General features: G+C 38.8%; 1 non-coding gene across 1 annotated transcript; it reads left to right on the top strand.

Annotated features, from left to right (window-relative positions):
• The first annotated feature begins 21909 nt into the window (after positions 1-21909).
• On the top strand, positions 21910-21981 carry TRNAN-AUU. The gene has a single exon. It is a non-coding gene; the product is annotated as a tRNA-Asn (tRNA).
• Positions 21982-26552: the final 4571 nt, after the last annotated feature.

Genomic DNA, 26552 nt, shown 5'->3' with positions numbered 1-26552 from the left:
CCATATCCCATGGGGGGACCATTGCCTTGCTCCCCAAGGGAAGCTTGGTGGCTTTGGTCCCCACCTCTCCTTAAACCGCCACTCACAAGGGGGTGCTGGGCTGCTGCCAGCTAGCACGCCAACTAGCATGTGCCAGCCAGCCCAGCCAGCCAGCATGTGCCTGCCCAGCAGCCTCGCATGCTTAGTGCTAGGTTGTGCTAGGCGCTGGTGCTGGCCAGTGCTAGCTGCTGGCTGCCTAGCACTCCCCAACGCACGCACATGCCTCGCACTCCCAACATGCGTGCTGCTAGCAAGCCACGCATGTTGGCCCCCTTTGCCTCGCACACCACGCACACACCTTCGCAGCACCTCTCGCACTAGCCACGCACCATGCGCAGCGTGCATTGGCCTCGCACCACACGCACGCCCACGCATCACACAGCAGTCTTGGTGCGTGGTGATGCTGGGCTGCTGTGCGTGGCCTAGCACTATGCTGGCGCCCAGGCCCTCTCATATGGTGCGATGCTTGGTGCTACCACACGAAGGCTAGCACACAAGCCAGCACACACATGGTGCGCCAATGCTGAGCAGGCACCCATGCTAGCATTTGGTGCTTGCGATGGTGCTGCCATGCCAGGCACGCACGCACGCAGCACCCAGTGCCTGCGATGGTGCGCCTGGTGCTTGCGATGGGTTGCTGGGTGCACCTGGTGCCTGCGATAGGATGCCAGGCCGCGCCTAGGCTACGATAGTGCCTAGCACACCATGGTGCGCCTAGCATACACATGGTGCGCCTAGGCTTGCGATGAGCTAGTCTAGCCTAGCTACGGCTACGCTCATACTTGTTGCTTGTGGTTTTGCGACGCTCGGTCTCGATGCCCTAGGCTCGATTTCCCGACGTCTGTATTCGTAAAACTCTGTCGACTCATTAAATCCTTTCGGATTAATTCGTCGTCTCGGATCGGTGATTCGATTGGGTTCGACCCGAAGGGTTCAGTTAAGATTAAGTTGTAACATCAATTGCACATTGATATTACTGATCGGAAGCGGCCTCCACCTAGGCATTCCGATCACTTGACCTTACTGGAGAATTAGCTCTGTAATAATTCTGAACCCTCTATCGGAAGAATACACTTGTTGGAAGGACACCATTCCTTTCAATCTCCCACTTTTCCTTCCAGATAAGTGTGCATACAGTGTGTAGCTCATTTCCTATGTCACTTAATGTTTCTTCGTGAACTATAAGGTAAGATTCTTTGTCATCCTTATTACGTTCAGAAGTTTTTCTCGATCTCCGAGTTCGACTGTCAATAAGCAGATGATTTCTAAAATCCATCTGAGCACGGCCATGCATTTTCACAGTCTCGCTCTTCGAGCGGCCTTGTAAACAACAAAACATTTTTCCCTATTGTTAGTAGGGGGACAATCCCAGTCTTGTATTGTAAGTTCTTCTTACTAAGAGGACATAGTCTCCTGAGTGTTCCCGTTATGATCCCTAGTTACGGCAGACGTTTGGAAACATCAAAGAGTCTAGTACTCAAACAAGAAAACTTTACAGTACTCATGGTCAGAGGAAATAAGTTCCGATAGTCATAATGAGAAATGTACTTATGACAAAATTTAAATTTTCTTAAAGTACTCTCATAGGTCTTATCCAGTACAGTTCCAAACTGTGCCTGTGCAAATGATTTATGACTGTCACGTCCTCGCAGCACAAGAAACGGTGTTGTAAATCATACTACACACTAATCTATGGCGGTCATCAATCGTCCATCTGTTAGATGACCTCGATTAGGGATAATTTTCGATTTAAATATTCAATGTTCACTTAACAGGTGTTTCTTTATCCAAGACATGGTCTTGATACCCTGTTTTGAATATTTCCGTAAATCGAATGGACTCATTATTTAATTCTAAACCACAATTAAATAGTAATGGAGTGAATGATAATTTTGCACAAAAATTAATTACTCCATTAATGAATGGTTTTAATACAGTGTCTTACATTAAATATCTTATTTAATTAAAACACATGTACAGGGAATTTCAAAGCCAGTCTCCAACATGCTTGATTCCCATTGCCTCAATGTGCTTGTTGTGTTTCACTTGAGGCAAAGGTTTAGTCAAAGGATCGGCTACATTATCATCTCTGCCGCTCTTACAAATTCTGATTTCACCTTCGAATTTTCATTCCCTTATGAAATCGCCTTTGCACGTGTTTGACCTTCTGGTGCTCTCTTGGCTCCCTGGCCTGAGCGATAGCTCCATTGTTATCACAATAGAGATCTATCGGCCACTTGATTGAGGGTACAACACCAAGTTCGCTAATGAACTTGCGAATCCAAACAACTTCCTTGCCAGCTTCTGAAGCGGCTAAGTACTCGGCTTCAGTTGTAGAGTCTGCAGTGGTGCGCTACTTGGCACTCTTCCAGCTAAACGCTCCTCCATTCAGACAGAATATGTACCCCGACTGTGACTTGAAGTCGTCTTTGTCAGTCTGGAAGCTAGCGTCGGTGTAACCTTCTACAACCAGTTCTTTGTGGCCTCCATACACCAGGAATTTATCCTTATTCCTTTTCAGGTACTTAAGGATGTTCTTGGCCGCAGTCCAATGCGCCTCTCCTGGGTTCTTGGTATCGACTCGTTGCACTCAGGGCATACGATACATTTGGCCTTGTACATATCATGGCATACATGATCGATCCGATTAGCGAAGCATATGGGATCTGATTCATTCTTTCTCGCTCAACAGGTGTCTGCGGACACTGTTTCTTGCTGAGAGTTACGCCATGGGACATGGGTAAATGCCCTTTTTTGGCATTTTCCATGTTAAATCGAGCCAGTACCTTATCAATGTAAGTACTTTGGCTTAATCCAATCATCCTCTTAGATCTATCCCTGTAGATCTTGATGCCCAATATGTACTGTGCCTCTCCTAAGTCCTTCATTGAAAAGCACTTTCTCAACCAGCCCTTTACAGACTCCAACAATTTTGTGCTGTTTCCAATGAGCAGTATGTCATCGACATACAGAACTAGGAATGCAATTTCACTCCCACTGACCTTCTTGTATACACAAGACTCATCTGGATTCTTGATAAAACCAAACTTGCTAATGGCTTCATCAAATCGCAAATTCCAACTTCTGCTGGCTTGCTTTAGTCCATAAATGGACTTCTTCAGCTTGCAAACCTTTCCAGCATTGCCTGGATTGACAAAACCTTCTGGCTGTGTCATATACACAATTTCTTCCAAAATTCCATTAAGGAAGGCGGTTTTGACATCCATTTTCCATATTTCGTAATCGTAATATGCAGCAATCGCTAGGATGATCCGGACGGATTTTAGCATTGCAACTGGTGAAAAAGTTTCATCATAGTCAATCCCGTGGACTTGTCTATAACCTTTTGCCACCAGTCTAGCTTTGTATATTGATACATTTCCATCCTTGTCTGTCTTCACTTTGAAGATCCATTTGCAACCAATGGGTGTATAACCCTCGGGCAAATCCACCAAGTCCCAGACTTGATTTTCAGACATGGAGTCCAGCTCGGATTTCATGGCCTCTTTCCATTTTGTAGAGTCAGGGCTCGTCATAGCTTGCTTGTATGTCGCCGGCTAATCACCATCCATGATTACGATGTCCTGATCATCGGTTAAGACGATACCAAGGTATCTGTCTGGTTGAGATCTTTGCCGTTGCGACCTACGTAGGGTAATCGGTTGAGCATTTACATTGTCTGTTTGATTCTGACCAGTCTTCTTAGATGCTTCCAAAGTATCTAGATTGTCAGTTTTATCAGGTTGACATTGTTGTTCGTCCTCTCGAACTTCGTCGAGTTCGATTTTCCTCCCACTTGTCATTTTGGAAAGGTGATCCTTCTCCAAAATGACACCATCACGAGCAACAAACACTTTGTTCTCGGAGTTATTGTAGAAGTAATACCCTTTGGTTTCTTTTGGATATCCCACAAAGAAACACTTATCCGATTTGGGGTGAAGTTTGTCCAAAATTAATCGCTTAACATATGCTTCGCATCCCCAAATCTTGAGAAAAGACAACCTAGGAGGTTTCTTAGTCCATAACTCATATGGAGTCTTTTCAACAGCTTTTGACGGAGCTCTATTCAGTGTTAGTGCTGCAGTTTGTAGCGCATGTCCCCAGAAAGAGATAGGGAGTTCACTAAGACCCATCATTGATCGAACCATGTTTAACAAGGTCCGATTCCTCCGTTCGGACACTCCGTTCCATTGAGGAGTTCCGGGAGGTGGCAACTCTGAAAGAATGCCATTTTATTTCAAGTGATCGTCGAATTCATGGCTCAAATATTCACCACCTCGACTCGATCAAAGTGCTTTAATTTTCTTGCCAAGTTGATTTTCAACTTCTTTCTGAAATTCTTTGAACTTTTCAAAGGATTCAGATTTATTCGACATTAAGTAGACATAGCCATATCTACTATAATCGTCGGTGAAAGTGATGAAATATCGGTAACCTTGTCTTGCGGGTGTGCTCATTGGTCCACATACATCCGTGTGTATTAGACCTAATAAGTCACTTTCCCTTTCTCCCAACTTGGAGAATGGTTGTTTTATCATCTTGCCTAATAAGCATCCTTCGCAATTTTCAAACGACTCTAAGTCGAATGAGTCAAGAACACCTTCTTGAAGAAGTTTCTTGATGCGTTTGATGTTAATATGGCCAAGACGACAATGCCACAAGTAGGTTTGATTCGACTCGATGGTCATAGCTAGTGGTATCAACTTTTGTCTAATCATATGCAAAATCATGCAATTTTAATTAAACATAAATTTGTAAGGCAAACTTGAAACAACTATTGTCAAAGTCTTACACTTAAAATTCCTAGGTGTCCAACACCGTGGATCATAGTATGTTCAAAGGCATGATGAAAAACTAGAATTAGTTTAATTACATATCATAGACAAAATAGTGCATGCAAGCACGACCGAAAAACCATCTTCGTCGTCTTCTTGTCCATGCACCAACATTTGATAAGCTTCTCACTTGGTCCCTGAAAAGGCAACATTAAGTGAGTCATACTTGGTATCTAATACCTATGATAAGCTTAATCCACAAGTTTTAAGGAAGATACCTGAGGCGGATGCTCCATTCCTCTCCTCCTCTTCCCGAAAGAGCTTGCATTCTCTCTTGAAGTAGCCTTGCCCGCCACAGTAGAAGCAACGCATCTTAGCCTTAACCTTGAGATCCCTCCTTCTTGACGGTCTTTTGGTTGCCCCAAATGAGTTGGCCCGGTGAAGTAGCTCCACCACATTCTTCAAGGAATGTGTCTCCTTTGATTCAGAAATATATGCCTTTAACGCATCATATCCTGGGTGGAGTGAAGTGAGCAAAATATGACCAGCCATTCCATCTTCTAGTCGAATTCTGAGGAGTTCCATGTGCTTGAAGAGCTTAGTCATTCTTGCCACATGGGGTCGGAGGGGCATACCCGGTCTCAACTTAGTGTTGCAGACTGTAGACCAAAGATGGTACCTCTCTTTCGCAAGACAACCTTGATCTGATGGCTTTACATTCATGTTCGTAAGTGACCTAGTCACTTCAAACAAGAGTCCATCATTGTTGTCGTTGAAACTCTTAGAGAATCTCACACCGACAACATCCCTTAGTCTTCCAAGGAACAAGTCCGGGAAAGAGAATGGAAGTTTTTCTTTCCATTCTTCCGGGATGGAATTAGCCATGAGTTGTGACACTAATTTGCAGTCTTTCGACCATGCACAATAAGTTTCGTCACTCAAGAGGGTCTTGGAACAGAGGGTTGGGAGGGAAGTATCCGAAACATACTCTTTGGAACAACTCCGGAGAGTTCTCCTGAGTTCTTCTTCCCATTCATCAAGGTTTGTTAAGTTAAGCTTGATAGCTAACTTTTCGGGGAGTGTCGGGCACAATTGGTTGTTATTTGAGTTACTTGCAGACATTTTTCTACAATTGAAAGAATTTGAAGTGAAAAACCATTCATACATCAACAAGTTGAAATTTAAAACGTTCATGCATATATTCAAACTTATTGAACATTTTATCCACGCATTTAAAATTGTCCCTTATGGGCGAGAATAAAATGATTCCGAGATCCCAAAGATCAAGAAATGGTTAAGCATGCTTTGGCTTGTCTTAATCATTAAATATCTTAAGGTAAGCAATCCAATTTCTAATAGCTCCAAGCTACTCTCGGTTTGATAAAATGTCGCATCTAATGCATTCTTGACATTTTATCTCTTTTGCCACGACATCTAAGGACTCCTTACTGATATCGTTGAGCTTAACCAAGACAACTTGTATACCTAGTATACCTTACGTTCCTAGGGAAGTAGTGATGACTCGCTTTGGCGTAATCCATCACGTACGCGCATTAGTTCGATAAGTGTTGTTCTTGGAACGGCAAATTTTAGCTCAATATTATTAAGGGACCTAGGGTTTCTATGTTGGTTGATTTAAGTGAACTTAACTAATCGTCGCAACATAATAGAAATCCTAGACATGCATCTAGCAATCATATATATATAATAACAATATATAAGGCATAAAAATAGATGCATTTGGCAACTAGCATGACCCCTTGAAATCTTCAATTTCCATGGGTCTTCATCTTGGCTCGTCTTCGTCGAAACGCCGTCTTGAGACATCTTGGCCAAAATGAAATAAAAGAAGTTAGCTAGAACGACTAAGATTAATCTAATAGTACAAAAATACTTAACGGTTCGCAAACTGTATTTAGATTTACAAAAATACATAACGGAACGCAGTCCGTATTTTCTATCCCAGTCGGGCCCCACTAGTTGCCATTTTCAAAGACCTGTTTTAAAAACAATTTTCCATTCACCCATTCACTATTTGTGAATGGCCCATGCAATTTTACGAAATACATAATTAAACACGCAAAACTAGTAACTAACTTAGGTGGTTAATCCAATTAACGCGCCTAATTAAAACTAGTCAAAGTGGTTTAATCCATTATTTCTAAACGCAAAATGCTTACGCACTTAATTAAGCTCCCACTAAATTCCGCATCCGTACTTAATTAATCCGATTAATTAAGTCGGCATAACCCATAATTCGTCAAAATTTTGCAAAATCTAAAATCGAGGTTTTTAGCCTCGTTAAAATAATTATTTAAAATTATTAAAACGGCAAAAATTATCGCAAAATCATAGCTCAAATTTAAGCAACAAGGCCCCATCCTATGATGCATAGCGCACCATGGCTGCTAGGCAGTGTGTGCTGGCTGGCTGGGGCTTGCTGCCTTGCTGCCCAGCAGCAGCACAAGCCCGCCAGCAGCTCATGATTCACATGCACTAGCAGCATTGAAGGGGGTGGGCTGGCGCTTGGTGCTAGCATGTTGCGCCTTGCACAGCATACTACGCTGGCCAGCACCACGCTTGCTTGCACGCATGTTGGCGCCTGGCAGCAAGTGGGGGCTGGCTGGTGCTTGCTACCACGCTGCCCAGCAGCGCCTCCATGCACCCAGCAGCCAAGGCCACTGCCCAAGCCCAGCCATAACATCCCTCGTCACACAGCCACGCACCAAACGATACACAGCCATATGCGCACCACAGGCAGCCTGCATGTGGGCTGCTAGGCAGCCTGGCTAGCCTTGGTGACGCTTGCAGTTTTGCATCGATTTGCGTGCATTTTACTTGGAATTTTAATTCCGATTTGTGTGTGAAAATAATCAATTCTAAATTACATTTTAGAATTAATTTTGAGGGAAAAATAAAATAAAATAAATTCTAACTTAAATAAATTTATTTTATTGGTGCACAAGCCTAAATTTATCCAAAATTTCAATTTTGAACAAAAATTAGGTCAAACATTATGCTTAAAATAAAATGAGCTATGTCCAAAATTAATCTTGCCAATATGCAAATTAATAATGGATTTGACAAATGGGAGTTGGAAAAATAAATTAACCATCCAATGATAAAAAATTTCCAACTTGCATACTTGTGTAAAATACCAAGATTACATCTTCCACTATGAAGATTAATCAAATTTTACTCACAAGTAATTGAACTTAATGGATTTTAATCAACCACACATGAAAAAATCCAAACTTTGTTCAACATGGAATTTAGGGTTAGGGTTCCAATCATTTAAACCTTTAAAGATTAGAACTTTAACATTATTTGGGTACTTAAAATACAAAATCACAACAAGTTTTCACACTTTATTGCAATTTATTTGCAAAATTTGTGAAAACAAGTTTATATGAAAAATTGGTATATCAACTTAAGCACTAATAAAAAAACTCCATTATTATGCTCAAGGATATTTTAAAACTAGTAGATAAGTGATGCAAATGTGCATATAATCTAACCTTGTAATGCTTGCATTAATCAAGGCTTAAAAAGAATTAAAATTTTCGTTGAAAAACGAAAAACCCCAGAAAAAATGGGTTTCTGATTTGAATTTGGCTTCTGGACAAAACTGAAAGGGTTGAATCTGTTCCAGAATATCGATTCCACCCAAAAATCACTATTTTTGAGCCAAAATCTGGGTTCAACAGCCAAATCGAAAATAAAATCGAGTTTTAAAAATTAATTAAAACGAGCATCTAATCCAATTAGATGAACATGAACCAGCAAATTATAATTCTTTTAAAACACCTTAATTAAAAAATAATTGCAAAAATTAAAAGGAGCGTGGCGCCGATACCGCTGTAGGGTTTCGTAGTGACCCGACACTACGCGGAAGGAAACCCACCAAGACCCGCCCCTTAATTAAAGCAATTAACAAGCATAATAAACTTAATCAAACAAGATTAAGAACAAGAATTATACCTTTGACACGTGCTTCGCTCCCAAAGAGCTCTTACTTCAAAATCCCGAAAAGACGAGATCCCCGACGGATCGTACCCTCGACCCGACCCGAGCGTCCTAAGTCTTGAAGGTTAGTCAAGACCCGGACAAAATAACTATGAGTTTTACGAATCAAAGGTTTACTCTTTCTTAGAGTTGCCTTTTTAATTCCACTCAAGGTTGTATTCTCAAAATCCCAACCAAGTGGGTATTTATAGAGAATGGGGACTTGAAACCCCTTTTCATGATCAATGTGGGATCATGTGCAATTGCAATAATTTATTTAATCCCAAAATAAATAATTAGGCAAAAGCAATCACAAGCCAACAAGTGGCAAAAGGAGAGAATGGGTTAGGTGAGGACCATATCCCATGGGGAGGACCATTGCCTTGCTCCCCAAGGGAAGCTTGGTGGCTTTGGTCCCCACCTCTCCTTAAACCGCCACTCACAAGGGGGTGCTGGGCTGCTGCCAGCTAGCACGCCAGCTAGCATGTGCCAGCCAGCCCAGCCAGCCAGCATGTGCCTGCCCAGCAGCCTCGCATGCTTGGTGCTAGGCTGTGTTAGGCGCTGATGCTGGCCAGTGCTAGCTGCTGGGCGCTGCTGGCTGCCTAACACTCCCCAACGCACGCACATGCCTCGCACTCCCAGCATGCGTGCTGCTAGCGAGCCACGCATGCTGGCCCCCTTTGTCTCGCACACCACGCACACACCTTTGCAGCACCTCTCGCACTAGCCACGCACCATGCGCAACGTGCATTGGCCTCGCACCACACGCACGCCCACGCATCACAAAGCAGTCTTGGTGCGTGGTGATGTTGGGCTGCTGTGCGTGGCCTAGCACTATGCTGGCGCCCAGGCCCTCGCATATGGTGCGATGCTTGGTGCTGCCACGCGAAGGCTAGCACACAAGCCAGCACACACATGGTGCGCCAATGCTAGGCAGACACCCATGCTAGCACTTGGTGCCTGCGATGGTGCTGCCATGCCAGGCACGCACGCACGCAGCACCCAGTGCCTGCGATGGTGCGCCTGGTGCCTGCGATGGGTTGCTAGGTGCGCCTGGTGCCTACGATAGGTTGCTGGGTGCGCCTGGTGCCTGCGATAGGCTGCCAGGCCGCGCCTAGGCTGCGATAGTTCCTAGCACACCATGGTGCACTTAGCATACACATGGTGCGCCTAGGCTTGCGATGAGCTAGTCTAGCCTAGCTACGGCTACGCTCATACTTGTTGCTTGTGATTTTGCGACGCTCGGTCTCGACGCCCTAGGCTCGATTTCCGACGTCTGTATTCGTAAAACTCTGTCGACTCATTAAATCCTTTCGGATTAATTCATCGTCTTGGATCGGTGATTCGATTGGGTTCGACCCGAAAGGTTCAGTTAAGATTAAGCTGTAACATCAATTGCACATTGATATTACTGATCGGAAGCGGCCTCCACCTAGGCATTCCGATCACTTGACCTTACTGAAGAATTAGCTCTGTAATAATTTTGAACCCTCTATCGGAAGAATACACTTGTTGGAAGGACACCATTCCTTTCAGGGTTGAATCTGCAGGGAAACAAGTCTTTCTATTCCTAATCAATTAATATAATCTAAATTATCAAGTAACCTATTTATTTTTATAAAAATTGAACTAATAATTAAACTAAGGCAAATTGAAAAGGGAGGAAATCAATAATAAAAGGCCTAGGATATAGGTTCACCAATAAATAATATTACACGGTAAAACACAACAATCAATTATCAATGCATCAATTAATCAGATCATAAAGGGCTTTCGCTACGTATTACAATCACATAATTAATTTGCCGGTATTAAATCGCATCTCTCGAATCTTGACTTAACCATTTATAAATTAACCTGCCTATTAAAACTAAGCCTAAACATCAATCCTCATCTCTCGAATCTCGAATCAATATTGCATAACTCATATAATTAAACCAGGCCTAATCTAATTGCATAGCATTAATTCAATCAATAGGAAATCAACCAAAACATTAACAATCAACAACAGTAAATTACCCCTTCATATTATTTATGGATCCCCACAACCCTAGAAAATAAACTATTCACACATATTAAAATCTAAACTAAGCAAAGCAATTAAATACGACATAATTAATCTAAGAAATTAATTGCTGAAAATGAAAGGGAAGGAATCGTTACCAAAATTAATTGAAGCAATGAATTGCATAAGTCAAAGGTGTAGAGAGAAAATAAGAATATTCACCAAAGCTTAAAACTAAAATCTAGAAATTAACTAATGAGGATAGACGTCCTTTAACTTCCTAAAATAAAACGTATTTATACTTAGGCTAAAAAGATAAAACAAATTAAATCATTAAAACTCTTCAGAAACACGCACCCGGTCGGGCGGAGCTTCGCCCGGCCGGGCCTGCCTTTTAATTCTTGAATCTTCACTCGCGCCCGGTCGAGCGCGAGACAGGGCGAAGCCTCTTTTCTTCTATGTGCCTCGCCCAGCCGGTGGCGCCTCAGGGTCAGGGCTTGCTGGACTTCTTCAATTGGGCTATTTTCTTGGCCCAATTTCGAATTTCCTCCTAGGTCTTGAATACTTGGTCCATTGCCTCGATCTAATCTTTGCCAAGCCCTTAATCACCGATTTGACGACTCCATCCGGTCTTGGGCTATGAAATATGGTCATAATTCTCCAATGCTCGTAGTGGCTTATCATAAGTACGGGAAAATGCTCCAAATCTGCAATTTCCTATAAAACAATAACAAAACTACGAAAACACTAGAAAACGTATATTAGTAACAAAAGTGGCTCCGTAGAGCTCATATAAACACAATTATGACCATTGGGACGGGGAATAAATATATATATATATATATAAAATAGACTTATCAAACTCCCCCAAGCCAAACCTTTGCTTGTCCCTAAGCAAAGCAATGAATAAATAAACCAAAACTTCACCCCAAAAATAATTTAAATCAAGCACAATCGATTCAAGGCAAATCCAACAATTATGCATCAAAGTCAACCAATCAAATCCATCCAACTACTCATCCTCCCTAACAATTGTCAAGTAGAGTGAACCACAAGTGTATATGGAATTCAAGACTAGCGCTCACGCACTCTTCACTCTTTTATGTGGCGGATATAAAATGTATCCGATCACTCTCCATCCAACCCCTTTATATGTGAACAATGCCCTACCAACTCACAACACTCGTGTGTTTAAGAGACATACACTCAACCTAGTAGTCGGCTCGGAATATATCAAATCATTCTTTGCATTGATAAACAACTAATTTCACATTAATACAACTCTATGCACAAAGGTCAGAAGGTCTTCAAAGCTTGTAATGTAAGGCTTAGGTAAAGGGTAGGAAATAATTGGGAAAATGTGAGAGTAAAGCCATGCTTAAGGGAGCCAAAATCCTAATAAATAAAACCAAGGTAAAAAATAAATAATGTTCAAATCATCTCCAACACAACTCAACCCTACCAAAAATTCACCAAACATCCAACTATATAAAAAATTCCCAACACCTACAACTTCACTCATATATACAAAATATAACACTATAGAACTTGAGTGAACAAACAAACTTTGAACTTTTTTTTTTCTTTTGAATTTGATTTTTTTTCTTTTTTTTTTGTCTTGATCAACCTTCACTTAGAACATTTGAACATTGAAACAATTTTTTTCTTCTTTTGCTCTTTTTTTCTTTTATCTCACATTGGAATTTTTTTCAACTCTGAACAACAATTTCTCAATTTCCAATCCACAAAAATAAGAACAAATAAATAACTTCTCAAATCCACCCATATTGTGCAAATTAAGTGCACACTAAAACTCCCTCACCTCACTTACTAATAGCTCCCCCAAGCCAAGCTTGGGATTAGTAACCAATGGGGAAAAATAGGCTTGTAATGTGGCTAAATAGACAATAAAAGGGCACAAGCAACAACATGGGCAGCAAAAAGGGAACAAATGTATCTAAAATCATCTGAAGGCTACCTAAGAGAACAAATGCCTTCCTCCTCCTCAATGTGCATAATAATGAGTCATACAAACATTACTCAAAGTTATAAACCAATACTCAACTTCATTGACATACCAGGAACTAACGCACATTCCTAACCAAATCAACTAGTCAAGCACTATATTCACAAGTAGTTGGGCAAAATTGACTCATGTTAAGGCATCCAAGCAATTAAACATAAAATCATGGTTAACCTATCCACAATACTCATCATCATATACCAAGAATCAAAACAATTTTCATGTATGGGGCACAGGGAAGCATGATTTATCATTCATTGGATCGTATTTTTGTATTTTTTTTTAATTTTTTCACAGCAATAAAATCTAACCTAAAAAGCAATAAAACTAAACTATACACATCAAAAACAAAAAGAGAGAGAAGAGAAAGAAACCTCAATCCAAAAATCTCCCCCAAGCCAAAATCAGACAATGTCCTCATTGACTCGGGAATTAGCCAAGCATGGTTAATCATCACCATCCTCATCCATGGCACCACCTCCACTACCACCTGCACCACCATAAGAACTACCACCAAAATAGTTAGGGTTAACATTCCCCCCCATCCCCCCAAAAGGAAAGTCATGGCCATAGCCAGCAAATGCGAAATAGTCAGTGTAAATGCCATGGGAGGTGGGATCCACATATCCCTGGGGTGGTGGCTAGTACCAGTCGGGGTAAACAACATCGTCGGGAATAGCACCCCGACGAGCATAGTCATCATACATGGGAAAGAGGGCCCTACCCTGGTTCCTCTCAACGTACCCTAACCTCTGATCAAGAGAGCCAACCATCCTCCTAAGGTCTCCCTAGGCCTGCTCTACGCGACCTATAGCCTGACCTATGCTCTGAAGGTCACAAATGGTCTCGGGGTCTGGTCTAGGGGGTGGTCGAGGTACATGAGGATGAGGTATTGGTACCTCATGCTGTGGTTGTGGTGGCGATGGTGCACGGGGCGGAGGTCTTGGCAGCCCCTGGGCATGGGCAACTAGAATCTCATAAGTATAAGATTCTTGCCCAGGGGGAAAGGCAGTTAGCTCGGGGTTAGGAAGGGGAAATATGGGCAAAGGGGTTGTTCCTACCCTCACATGCCACTCTAGAATCTGTTGGAAGTTTGTCTTGACCCGTTCCAAGCTCTGAAAATAGGCAAGTTCATGAGAGTCCCGCCCCCACAATTGGTCAACCCCTCGTATCTAGACTCGACAAAACCTGCCTTTTTAAGTGCTATCCTAGTGATTAGGCCTCCAAAGCGAATGGGGGTCTTGGCAGAGCTGCTACAAGCGGTGGCATGCCTACTCAAATGGGAAATAATGTATTTGGCAATGTTTAATTTCCCGTACCCATAAACATAGTGTCCTAGGATAGCTAGCTCGTTAGTTTGGGCGTTGTGGGGTTCATGACGAGCTAGGAAATAAGTCCTCAAAAATCTTTGAAAGATTTTAAGGACGGGGTGGTGAAAGGTTCGTGCACTGGCATGTTGCGAGTTTGGACAAGGCAAACCCGTCAAAGCAAAATATATATCGTTCAATTTATAGTCCTCATGCCGTTGAGTAGGGGGGGTGGGGATCAAGATCAAACAATTTGGCAAATTCAACATATGTTAAACTAATATTCCTATTGTTCAATCTAAAATGCATAATTGGTCCATTATTTGTTTGAACAACATTTAATGATGACAAAAATTCACACGTAATTTCACGATAGGTCAGATAATGCATATCAACAAATTTTTGCTTTCCGATGTCATTCATAAATCTCCTAACATGTTCAAACAATCCCAAAGTTTCAAGAGTATCTCAGTGTAACCACCGAGAGGGAGTTACCTCATGTTCGTATAGGTTGATGAGACATTGACGTTGCGTTAAGGTTGTAATCCTGATCGTTGGCCATTGTTCTAGTTGCAAATTCGAGTCATATGAAGTACTCGACCCCAAACCACGACCAGTTTGACTTCTTGCCCTCTTTATAGTCATCTTGAATATGGGTCTTAAAAAAAATCTTCTCAAAACCGAACCAAATTGGTATAGGAATGTAGAGGATGAAGAAAGGAGTAAGAGGATGTAAAATTTTTTTTATTTTGGCTTAGAATTGGAGGAGAGATCTAAGAGAGAAGGTAATGAAAATGGAGGTTTGTAATGAGAGAAACAATGGTGGAAAGAGAAAGAAAGAAGAAAGAAAGAAGAAGAAAGGAGAAAGAAGAGAGAGAAAAGGATGGGTTCCGTGTAAAATAGGCGCGCTCGGTCGGGCGCCAATTCGCCCGGTTGGGCGAATTTGAATCCTTTCCCCTCTTTTTTCTCGGGCCCGATAGGGCAAAAGTTCGCCCGATTGGGCGATTTATAGGCCAAAATCATTCTTTCTCTCGCGCCCGGTAGGGCGGGTACTCGCCCGGTCGGGCACGCTACAGCACTATGAGTTCGAATTATTCCTTCTTTTCTTCAAAATTTGGCTAACTCTTTTCTCCTACCTATACACAATACTCTAAAACACATAAAATTCCCTCCTCTCTTCCTTTCAAAAGACAAAAACAAGGGAAAAAACTATTCTGAAAAACAAGAAAGTACGGGTTGCCTCCCGCAAAGCGCTGGTTTATCTAGGTCCCGCACGACCTTTGTACCCCATATGTCGATCAAGATGAGATGGAATCGATTAGGTGAAGTAGCCGCTTCTTGATATAAGACAGGTGGTTTCTTCAACTGCACCAATCGTAGCCGCTTCTTGACATAAGACAGGTGGTTTCTTGCTATTAGCTGCTCGAGATTTCTCTTTGGCCTTGGATTTCTTCGTAATTTTACTTGATTGAGCAAATGCCACCCGATCGGGTGGGACTTTCACTACGGGCTCAATTATCGCAACTTACTCTTTTTCCTCCACTTGTTCATCTTCAAACCCAAGCCCTACACAATTTAGAGCTCTTTTTATAGCATCCACTTCATCTTTCCATGTAGTAGTTTTTCCTGCGGAAGATGCAACACAAGATACCGGCTCCAAGGGATCTCTAACGAGAGCTTGGTGCTTATTAGAGAAATTATTTACATCAACCACACCAATATTAAAGCATTTTTCCTCTAAAATAGGGCTTTTAGGGGCATTATGTAGATTAAAAGTAATATTTTCATCCCCTACACATAATGTAAGTTTACCACTTTTCACATCTATTATTGCCCCTGCAGTATGAAGGAATGGTCTACCCAAAATAATCGGAATTTGTGAATCTTCCTCCATATCAAGAACAACAAAATCAATAGGTATATTAAATTTACCTACTCTAACATGAACATCCTCTAAAACACCTAAGGGGTATTTAACAGAACGATCGGCCATTTGCAGAGTAATATTGGTAGCTTTTAAATTACCCATATTTAATCTAGAGCTCACAAATAATGGCATGACACTTACACTAGCAATGTGACAAGGAATAGAAAAACTACCCGGATCTTTTAGTTTAGGTGGAGATTTATTCTATAACATAGCACTACATTCTTTGGTAAAAGCAACTGTCTCTACCTCACTAATAGATCTCTTCCTGGTCAAGATTTCTTTCATAAATTTAGAATATGTAGGAACTTGAGTAATTAATTCTGTGAAAGGAACCGTTACTTGCAAATTCTTCACAACCTCCAGAAATTTACCAAACTGCTTATCTAGCTTACTTTTAAGATGTCTATTTGGAAATGGTAGTTTGATAGCTGGTTTATGTAAATCTCCACTCTTGTCTTGATTTTTATCCTTCTTTGGAGTTATACCCTGCAATGTATCATCCGAAATGTTAGTTTTACCCTGGAGCCCTACAGGGCTAGTAACAACAATATTTGGTATAACAGAATCAGGATTAGCAATATTTGTGATGATAGGTTCATCATCTTTGGGCATAGAAGGCCCATTGTATTTTGAACCACTTCTCAGGGTAATTGCATTCACGTGATCTGTAGGTTGTACTGGCTGCGATGGTAGGGCTCCCTGCTGGCGTGTTTGTAGAGCAGAGGAAAGTTGCGCAATTTGATTGTCCATGATTTTATTATGAGCTAGAATTGAATCAATTTGCGCATCCCTACTCTGCATTTGTTTCTGCATATCAACTAACATCGTTTTGATTTCTGATAAGCAAGAATCAGAAAGAGGAGTAACAGTCTGTTGTGGTCTCTGATATGGAGGTTGATAGTACCTCTATTGCGGCTGTTGTACCTATGATGGGGGGTTAGTCGCATTCATACTATTGTATGACATATTTTGGTTATTTCTCAACCCTGCATTGTAGGTGTTAGAATATGGACTAGTTTGTTTATAAGCTTGAAAAGCATTAATCTTCTCAAGCGAACTGGTACATTCCTGAGCCCAATGACCTACAAGACCACAATTTTCACAAATTATAGCAGAGTTAGTACCAACAGTAGAAACATTGGCAACGGGAGATAAATTAGAATTATAATATTGTCTAGTTTCAGGCTAATAGCAGTCAATTGTGCTTGCAAAAAGGATATAGAATCGACTTGGTGCTTTCCCTTATTTGCAAATCCTCTTGGATTCCCATATTGGGAATTATGAATAGCCATCTCTTCAACAATATTACTCGCTATATTCACATCTAAATTCATAAATCTTCTTTAGCTGCACAGTCCAAAATCATTCTTGAATTATATCCAAGCCCGTTGTAGAAAGCTTGCATTATCTGCCACTGTGCTAGCTGATGATGGGGGCATTCTCTCTGCAAATCCTTGAATCTTTCCCAAGCTTCAAATAAAGATTCATCCGCTTCTTGGGAAAAATTTAGGATCTTACTCCTTAACAAGGCAGTTCACTCTGCAGGGTAGTATTTGTTATAGAAATTCAAAACAAGAGTTTCCCAGTCAGTAATACCAAGTGCAGTTCTATTTAAACCATTGTACCACAATTTAGCTTTACCACATAAAGAAAAGGGAAAAAGAATCTCCCTGATTTGGTCCTACGTGACCCCAACTTGCTTAATAGTGTTGCAATATTGGCAAAAATCCAAGATGTGAAGATTTGGATCTTCACCCTTAGCTCCGCTAAATTGCTTCCTTTCGATCAGGGTAATAAACTGGGGTTTAATCTCGAATTGTACTCCCTCGAGATCGGGTGTAGGGGCAAGGTGTGGAAAATATGCCAGGGACGGCTGCGAGAAATCGCTGAGCTTACGAGGTGGTTGAGTCGTCATCTCTGATTCTACTTCTAAAGAAACTTCTGTATCACTAGAATCAGATGGGGGTTCCAAAGGTGTAATACCCTCGGAATTAGCTCGTACCAGTCTAAAAATATTCTTCTGCTTATGAAAAGAACGTTCGATTTCAGGATCAAATTGGATATAACCTAATCTAGAACTCCTGGGCATAAACACAAAACTGAACAAACAAGTATGAGAAACTGTCCCAAAGATCAGAACTTGCGTTCTCTGAGACTAAAGAAAATAATTTAGACTACAAAAATAATCAGAAATAAAAATAAAATCGTTTCCCCGGCAACGACGCCAAATTTTGACAGGCTAAAGTCGTATCACCTAATCAAAAGTAATTCCTAAAACCACTAACTAAAATAGATAGAGAAGTAGGGTCGAATCCACAGGGAAACAAGTCTTTCTACTCCTAATCAATTAATATAATCTAAATTATCAAGTAACCAATTTGTTTTTATAAAAATTGAACTAATAATTAAACTAAGGCAAATTGAATAAGGGAAGAAATCAATAATAAAAGGCCTAGGATATAGGTTCACCAATAAATAATATTCCACGGTAAAACACAACAATCAATTATCAATGTATCAATTAATCAGATCATAAAGGGCTTTCTCTACGTATACAATCACATAATTAATTTGCCGGTATTAAATCACATCTCTCGAATCTTGACTTAACCATTTATAAATTAACCTGCCTATTAAAACTAAGCCTAAACATCAATTCTCATCTCTCGAATCTCGAATCAATATTGCATAACTCATACAATTAAACCAGGCCTAATCTAATTGCATAGCATTAATTCAATCAATAGGAAATCAACCAAACATTAACAATCAACAACAGTAAATTACCCCTTCATATTATTTATGGATCCCCACAACCCAAGAAAATAAACTACTCACACATATTAAAATCTAAACTAAGCAAAGCAATTAAATACGACATAATTAATCTAAGAAATTAATTGCTGAAAATGAAAGGGAAGGAATCGTTACCAAAATTAATGGAAGTAATAAATTGCATAAGACAAAGGTGTAGAGAAAAAATAAGAATATTCACCAAAGCTTAAAACTAAAATCTAGAAATTAACTAATGAGGATAGACGTCCTTTAACTTCCTAAACTAAAACGTATTTATACTTAGGCTAAAAAGATAAAACAAATTAAATCATTAAAACTCTTCAGAAACACGCGCCCGGTCGAGCGGAGCTTCGCCCGACCGGGCCTGCCTTTTAATTCTTGAATCTTCACTCACGCCTGGTCGAGCGCGAGACAAGGCGAAGCCTCTTTTTCTTCTATATGCCTCGCCCAGCCGGGTGCGCCTCAGGGCGAGGGCTTGCCCGATCGGAAGAGCTGGACCTCTTCAATTGGGCTATTTTCTCGGCCTAATTCCGAATTTCCTCTTGGGTCTTGAATACTTGGTCCATTGCCTCGATCTCCTCTTGCCGAGCCCTTAATCACCGATTTGACGACTCTAACCGGTCTTGGGCTATGAAATATGGTCATAATTCTCCAATGCTCGTAGTGGCTTATCATAAGTACGGGAAAATGCTCAAAATCTGAAATTTCCTATAAAATAGTACCAAAACTACAAAAACACTAGAAAACGTATATTAGTAATTAAAGTAGCTTCGTAGAGTTCATATAAACACAATTATGACCATTGGGACGGGGAATATATATATATATATATGTATATATAATAGACTTATCAACAATCTAACCATCAACATCTACAACCCACGTTCGGGGATAAGCGAACCATCTACAGCCCACGTTCAGGGATAAGCGAACCATCTACAGCCCACGTTCAGGGATAAGCAAACCATATACGACCCACGTTAGGGGATAAGTGAACCATATTCGGCCCACGTTCGGGGATAATCAAACAGTCATCATTCTTCAAATACTTAGTGATCATCATTTAATAGGCTACTCGAGGCGTAGGAGTCTACGTAGAAAACTACTAAACGTGTTTGTTTCCATGCACTGGTGTCAGATACGCATTCTATACCCTTCACTCTTTTATCTGTGGAACTAACGCTTTTCTGCAGGTACAGAGTGATTTAAGATCGCAGAACGTCTTAAATCATTCTGCGTCCCTATCGACTACTTTGACTATCATTTTCGAAACTTACGTTTCTACAAACTCAGTCAAAGTGGGGGCTTCTGTACACACCTGAAAATGTTTAGCAAATTCATTGCTTAAGCTGTTTTTTTTTGTTCGTTCGTATAAATCCAATAATTGTATAGTTCATCATCATATAAGAATTTTTCTGTTGTAGCCAAGGAAATCTTTCTTTTTATCATTTCCCAGAAAATGGATAAACTAGGTGGATATGTAAAAGAAATTCTTTGTTTTCCATCATTTTGACATGTATAAAAAAAATATTGTGACATTTCATTTCTTACCGCATTTTCAAACCGATTGCTTTTTATGTATCGTGTTGGACGATTCCAACGTTTATAGTCGAAAAGAAAAAAAAGAAGGGGTTTTTGAAACCAGAATAGGTTTTCATTTTCTTCTTCAAGTATTTCGAACTTCGAAATATCTTGATTCCCAGAATAAGAAGTTGGGTTATTTTTATAGTATGCTTCTTTTAAGTGCAAGTGAAATTCATCCTTTGTTTTGTCCTTTCCATTCACTCGGATCTTTCCCATTTCATCCATTTTGATTTTGTCCAGATCCTTCTTTTCTTTCGAAAAAAGGGAAGGAGAAGGATCTTCTTCGGTGAATCCCTCTTCTTCCTGTTTAGTCTCCTTCGTTTCGGAAGTATTTTTTATTTCTACATCTGTTTCTTTCTCACTTTCTTTCGTTTCTGGAGTTTCGTTCAGTTTCTTAGTAAAAATAGGTGACATCATTTTGCCTAAATAGTAGACACAGGTAATAAAGAAGAGAATACTAAAGATTCGAGCCATAAAATTTCTCAATTATGACACAAGGTACTTATTAGATCTAATAGAATGATTTTGCTGTATCCAGACTAATACCAATCCAACCCATTTCATGAATAAAATGTGACCAATTAACCAACCAACAAAACTACTTGTTACAATGAGCATCTTGTTGTTGCATCGAAACATATAAATGTTGACTAATCGGGCTAACATTGAACTTGGTAAAATGAAATAGTTGAATAATTGAAAAATGAGATTATTCAGGAATACACATTGAATGCTGAGATTACGCATTGAATTTCTGCTAGTCGATCCATAATCAAAAAAGTGTTTGTGATTGTTCCAGAAGAAATGAAACAAAAGATAGGTAGAGCTAGGATAGTTATTGTATGAGGTCTACCCAATGCTAGATGCAGGGGCGTATAATAGATCAATATGAACATCATGAGCTATCCCATAATAAAACCAGTTGTTGTTGATACCTTCTTCTCGATTCCTTCTTCTCCTTCTTCCATAACCTGAGTTCGGAGAAGGAAGAGATAAGAGGGCCCTATGGAGAATGTGGTCAGAACTCCATAATAGAGTCCGACACAACGACCGAATTGATTATCTTCATGCATAAATATACTAGATTACGTAGTAGAAAAGATTGAAAAATCATCACAAACCTCCCTTTTTCTTTTATATTGCAATTTCTGGATTATTAAATGATGATTTTTTAACTTTCCATATATAGGAAAGAGATAGACTAGAACCCACATCTCTTATGTTGATGACACCAAAGGGATATTAAATGAATGGAATTGGGATATGGATGGAATATGGAATATGGAATATAATGAAATAGAGCCACTTTGAGGTTCCCTATATAATAAAGCATGGAAGGGAGCCACTACGAAGAAGTTTCGGGAGTTACGAAAGAAGCTTCAAGCTCATATTGGTCATGGTTTGAGAACGGGAATTGAACTCTATCAGATCGAGTCTCCCGTTGTTCCTCAGTAGCTCAGTGGTAGAGCGGTCGGCTATTAACTAATTGGTCGTAGGTTTGAATCCTACTTGGGGAGATTGGATTCATTCTTCATTCTTTAATTCAGAATGAAGGGGCTCACTTTGACCGTTAAGAGTAGGTAAGTGAGTGACCCCATCCCTGTTTTATTTCTATCTCGTCATATCACATTCTCATTTTGTTCTGAGCTATTTGAAAATCTCCGTCAATACTTCGGTGTAGGTGTAGAATAATCTTTTGTTCGAGGCTATTTACAACTAGCCAACTAAGAATTCTCAGATGTACTAGCAGTGCATCAAAGATGCAGTCATTGATTCTCCCGAGAGGCTGCAATTACCGCGAGCAAACATAAAACATATTAATGACATGACGAGGAACGCATTTTTGCTATGCTACTAATACTTGTACTTGCTCTGCTATTCTGCCCAAGCCTGGCGGAGGAAGGGGTTTGGGGCATAAAACAAAAAAATATGCTTGTGGCTTTTGAATACTATATATATATATAAATGATTGGCAAATGACAAACTCAACTAGTAATCTAAAATGGATTTTCTGTACATGATAATTCTATTGGTGTTGCAGGTCCAGATTATTATCGCATAATTGCAGCCGGAGACGACCAGGTCCATCAAGATGCTTTGGAATATCTTACAATTACATGATTTAGAGCTAGTGTTTATAGACCATGCACATATTTTAGAGCTAGAGTTTATAATATGCACATATTTTAGCCAATATCATCTACTTACCACTTTGGAATCTAACTTAGACACATAATATTCACCAAATTACATAATTGTGATAATTTTGATTTACGTACTTTCCATATCTGTGATCAAATATTTTCCTAAGATGTATGTTGGCTACAACCAACAACGTATATGGACATTACCTAACTTTGATGCCGTTATTATTTTGGTTTTATAGTAGATTGGATTATGGTTACTTCCAACCATGGTAGATGGTATTTGCCATCGAAACAACAACTCAAATAGTTTAGTTATATAATATGTGCTTATCACATTGTATTTCTAATGGTGACAAAAAATAACTTAACGTGTTTTGATCACCACAAGTAATATTTCTGGTAAATACCATTTTGTATTTATGGACAATACCTACATAAAATTTATTTGGAAAATACCTTATAAGTTTTGGACATGGCTAAGTATATTTCTACCAAAAAAATTGAGGGGGCTCGTATATCACTTAAAAATAACTTAAGGTGATAAGTAATTTGGATCACTAGAATTAATATTTTTTTAGTAACTACCACTTGTATATATGACAACGCCTACATAATGATTATTTGGTAAATATGGAGTACATTATACGACCTTCGTTTTTTATTAGTTGACACGTTTTGACTTTAGCACTATTTACACACTTTCCTTTGACCAGGGTTTGTGATTTATACGTAATGAAAAATATAGTTATGTGGGGTTTTGTTAGATTTGTCATGATATATACTTTCAAAGTATCAACTTTTTATAATTTTTTCTTATCGGTAATTAAAGATATTAACGATTTAATTTATGCATTGACAAACGCGACTAAAGAAACATGTCAACTAAAAAGAAACGGAGGAAGTAAGTTGTTGGATATTTTAAGTAATTTTCTACCTTATAAGTCGTTAATATTTCTGAAAACGCCATAATAACTCTAAATAACACATTTATTAAAAAAAAATGATTTTATCAAATTTGCAATTTTTAAGATCTAAAATTCAATTTCGGACAATTTAGACCCAAAACACAAGTAATAAGATTTCTATACACGACCTTGTCGTATTTGAAAAATGAAGTACGGTGGCTAAGAGGAAAGAGAAAGGGGTTAGAGAGAGAGAGAGAGAGAGAGAGAGAGATTAAGATAGACTCAACGAATATGAACTCCATTTAAGACGTTTATAAAGACCATGGTGATGTTCACCACGACTTTGCCATTTTCAAAAAGCCGTCAGCGATAGATTACGATGATTGAGGAGAGAGATAGGGAGGAGAGATAAAGGGGTAAAGTAACCTTAAGAGAGAGATTAATTAGCATTATCTTCTTTTAATTAATAAACTAATTAATTAATTAATTATGTTACAACTTTTGATATTCATAAATATTAATATTTGATTTTGAAAACATTTTTGTAACATTTTTGAAAATCATTTACTACATAAATGAATTTTGAGGCGAAAAATAAAGGGAGGGACCACTATAGTTTGCCACATAAGACACATTATGGTGATCAAATTTTTTTTATCACCTTAGAATTTTTAGAGGGAAGGCATCACTTGTATTTTCATTTATGAAGTTTAACAATGGAAAAAAAATTTAGAGAAATTCTTTTTGGTAACACTCAACTTCCTCTTTTTCTCTTTGGTAAATTGCAAATATATATAGTTCTGTTTCTTTTTGTTTGACGACGGTAAGAGTAATGGTGACCTTAGGTTTTAAAAAGATGGGCCAAAGTCAAGTGATTCAATTCAAGCATGAACCGCTACCTCCTCTTCTCCGAGTTCAGCAGAAAAAAAAAAGGAAAACTCGTTAGCTCATAACAGCGGATTTGATCACTCAAACGGCGCATTTGTCAGCTCCAAGTCCAGGAACCTATCCGGTACGAGAAGTTAAGGGTGAATTTCTTTTCTTTAGTGAGAGTCGAAAGGTCGTGAGCAAGTGGCTATTGGGAAGGAAGAGTCTAAGTAAGGATCTATTGGTAGTAACGAACTTTCACGTGGTGAATTGCGCTTTGGCTAGGAAGTAAATGGGTGGAAACCATTATCCAGGGGTAATATTAATTGTTACCTAAACTTTGTAACTAAACACCCGGTAATGATAATCTCTATTATATAAGCTAAGGAATGAGACTGTTGTAACCCCCCCGAAAAAACTTTAAAACCCCTCTAGACTTGTACAAAAAAGAGGTTTCTTAAAGAATACTTTTACATTTTAATTTTTTTATCGTTCATTCATTAATCATCAATCAATTATGTCTTTAATTAATTTAATCAATTAATTTTAATCTTCTACCAAATGATCTCATTAGATTATGTCATGTTTTACTCCATAATCTTTAATCAATCCTCATAATTTCATCAAACCCACAGTCAGTGCATTTAACAAATCAATCAATCCATAAAATCAAATCATGTTTTCATATTATGGTAAAATTACTCCTCCATTAATCAAAATTTCATCTACAAAACAATAATTACCTAATATGATAAAATTATAGTACTTTTATGTATTATTTATATCATTATTGATGTTTATATGTTCTTGCACGCATCGAGTGCAAATAAAAGGTTGATGATTTTATTAGAGCAACTCCAGTGATTGTAGTTATGGACTTGTTAACAATTTAAATAGTCCCTAACTACTAGCTTGACCATGGGAGCTAGATTATGCAATTGGTTGACCAAACAAATTAACTTGCCCGAAAGAAAATACAAAAGAAATTAGTGATTAAGATGAAAACAATAAATTAATGCAATAAATAGTGTGTGGCCCGGGCGATGCCCTGGGTTGCTAGTTTGTACTTTTTTAATTTGATAATTATGTTCTACTGTTTGTATAGTTAGTATGTGGTTCGGGCGTTGTTTCGGATGTTATTGTTTTTTTTTTATAATAATAATAATAATAATAATTATTATTATTATTATTATTATTATTATTATTATTATTATTATTACCTTGTATGTATTTATTTTCTAATCTTGTGAAATATAAATAAAATAATACAACCTCTAATTTACTTAATGTATTAAAGGAATATATAATGTTAATTATGTGAAATTTAAGACATTAATCAAAGGTGGTTGAGATGGTAAATGTATGACCTTTGTATTTTGGAGGTTACGGGTTCGATTTTCGCTCAAAACATAATTTATTTTGTTAAATGAAGTGACAAGCTTATGTGGCGCATAAACCTTTGGATAGTGACATGGCATTGTGCAAATACTTTGAATAGTGCCACGTGGCACCGTTCCTTCGAAATGAACGCCTTTTAATATATAGTATATATTTAAATAATAAGCTAATAACCTATGTTCTTTTTTACTTTATCCGTTTCATTTATCACGCTTGCCAATACAAAACTTTAACCATCAATCACTCTTATTCTCCCAACGTAAATAAATATAAAAGTTATATATTATGATAATACTCAATAAAACAATTCTAACAAGATCTCACGTGAATATGTTTTTTCTTAAACATAATTCACAAAAGACAGTCAAAAGAACGTTGGAGAATAATGTAAAAGTCAAAGAGAGCCAAATAAAAAAGAACAGAGAAAGTATGTGGGCATGACAAACTAAATTGAACTTGTCATTAAAGTTGCTCTTAGTATTTGTTTTCAAATTCCAACCTCAAACATGAGGATTTCTAGTAATTACATGACTCTAATAAGGGCATATTCGTCCATTTATTTATATTTCAGCATTAGGAAATTTTTTTTTGTCATAACACGCGTTGGAATTTTATTATACTTTAGATGGTATCATCATGATACCAATAACCTTATTTAGTAATACTAACGAATGCAAAAATGTTTTGTTGATATTAATATAATTTGTTATTGGTATCATGTGAAATACCAACGCGTGTTATGACATTTTTTTTCCAAGTGCGGTATAAGTA

This window comes from Chenopodium quinoa, unplaced genomic scaffold, assembly GCF_001683475.1.
Source record: "Chenopodium quinoa cultivar QQ74 unplaced genomic scaffold, ASM168347v1, whole genome shotgun sequence".
Taxonomy (NCBI): domain Eukaryota; kingdom Viridiplantae; phylum Streptophyta; class Magnoliopsida; order Caryophyllales; family Amaranthaceae; genus Chenopodium; species Chenopodium quinoa.
This window is presented reverse-complemented; position numbering and strand designations above follow the sequence as displayed.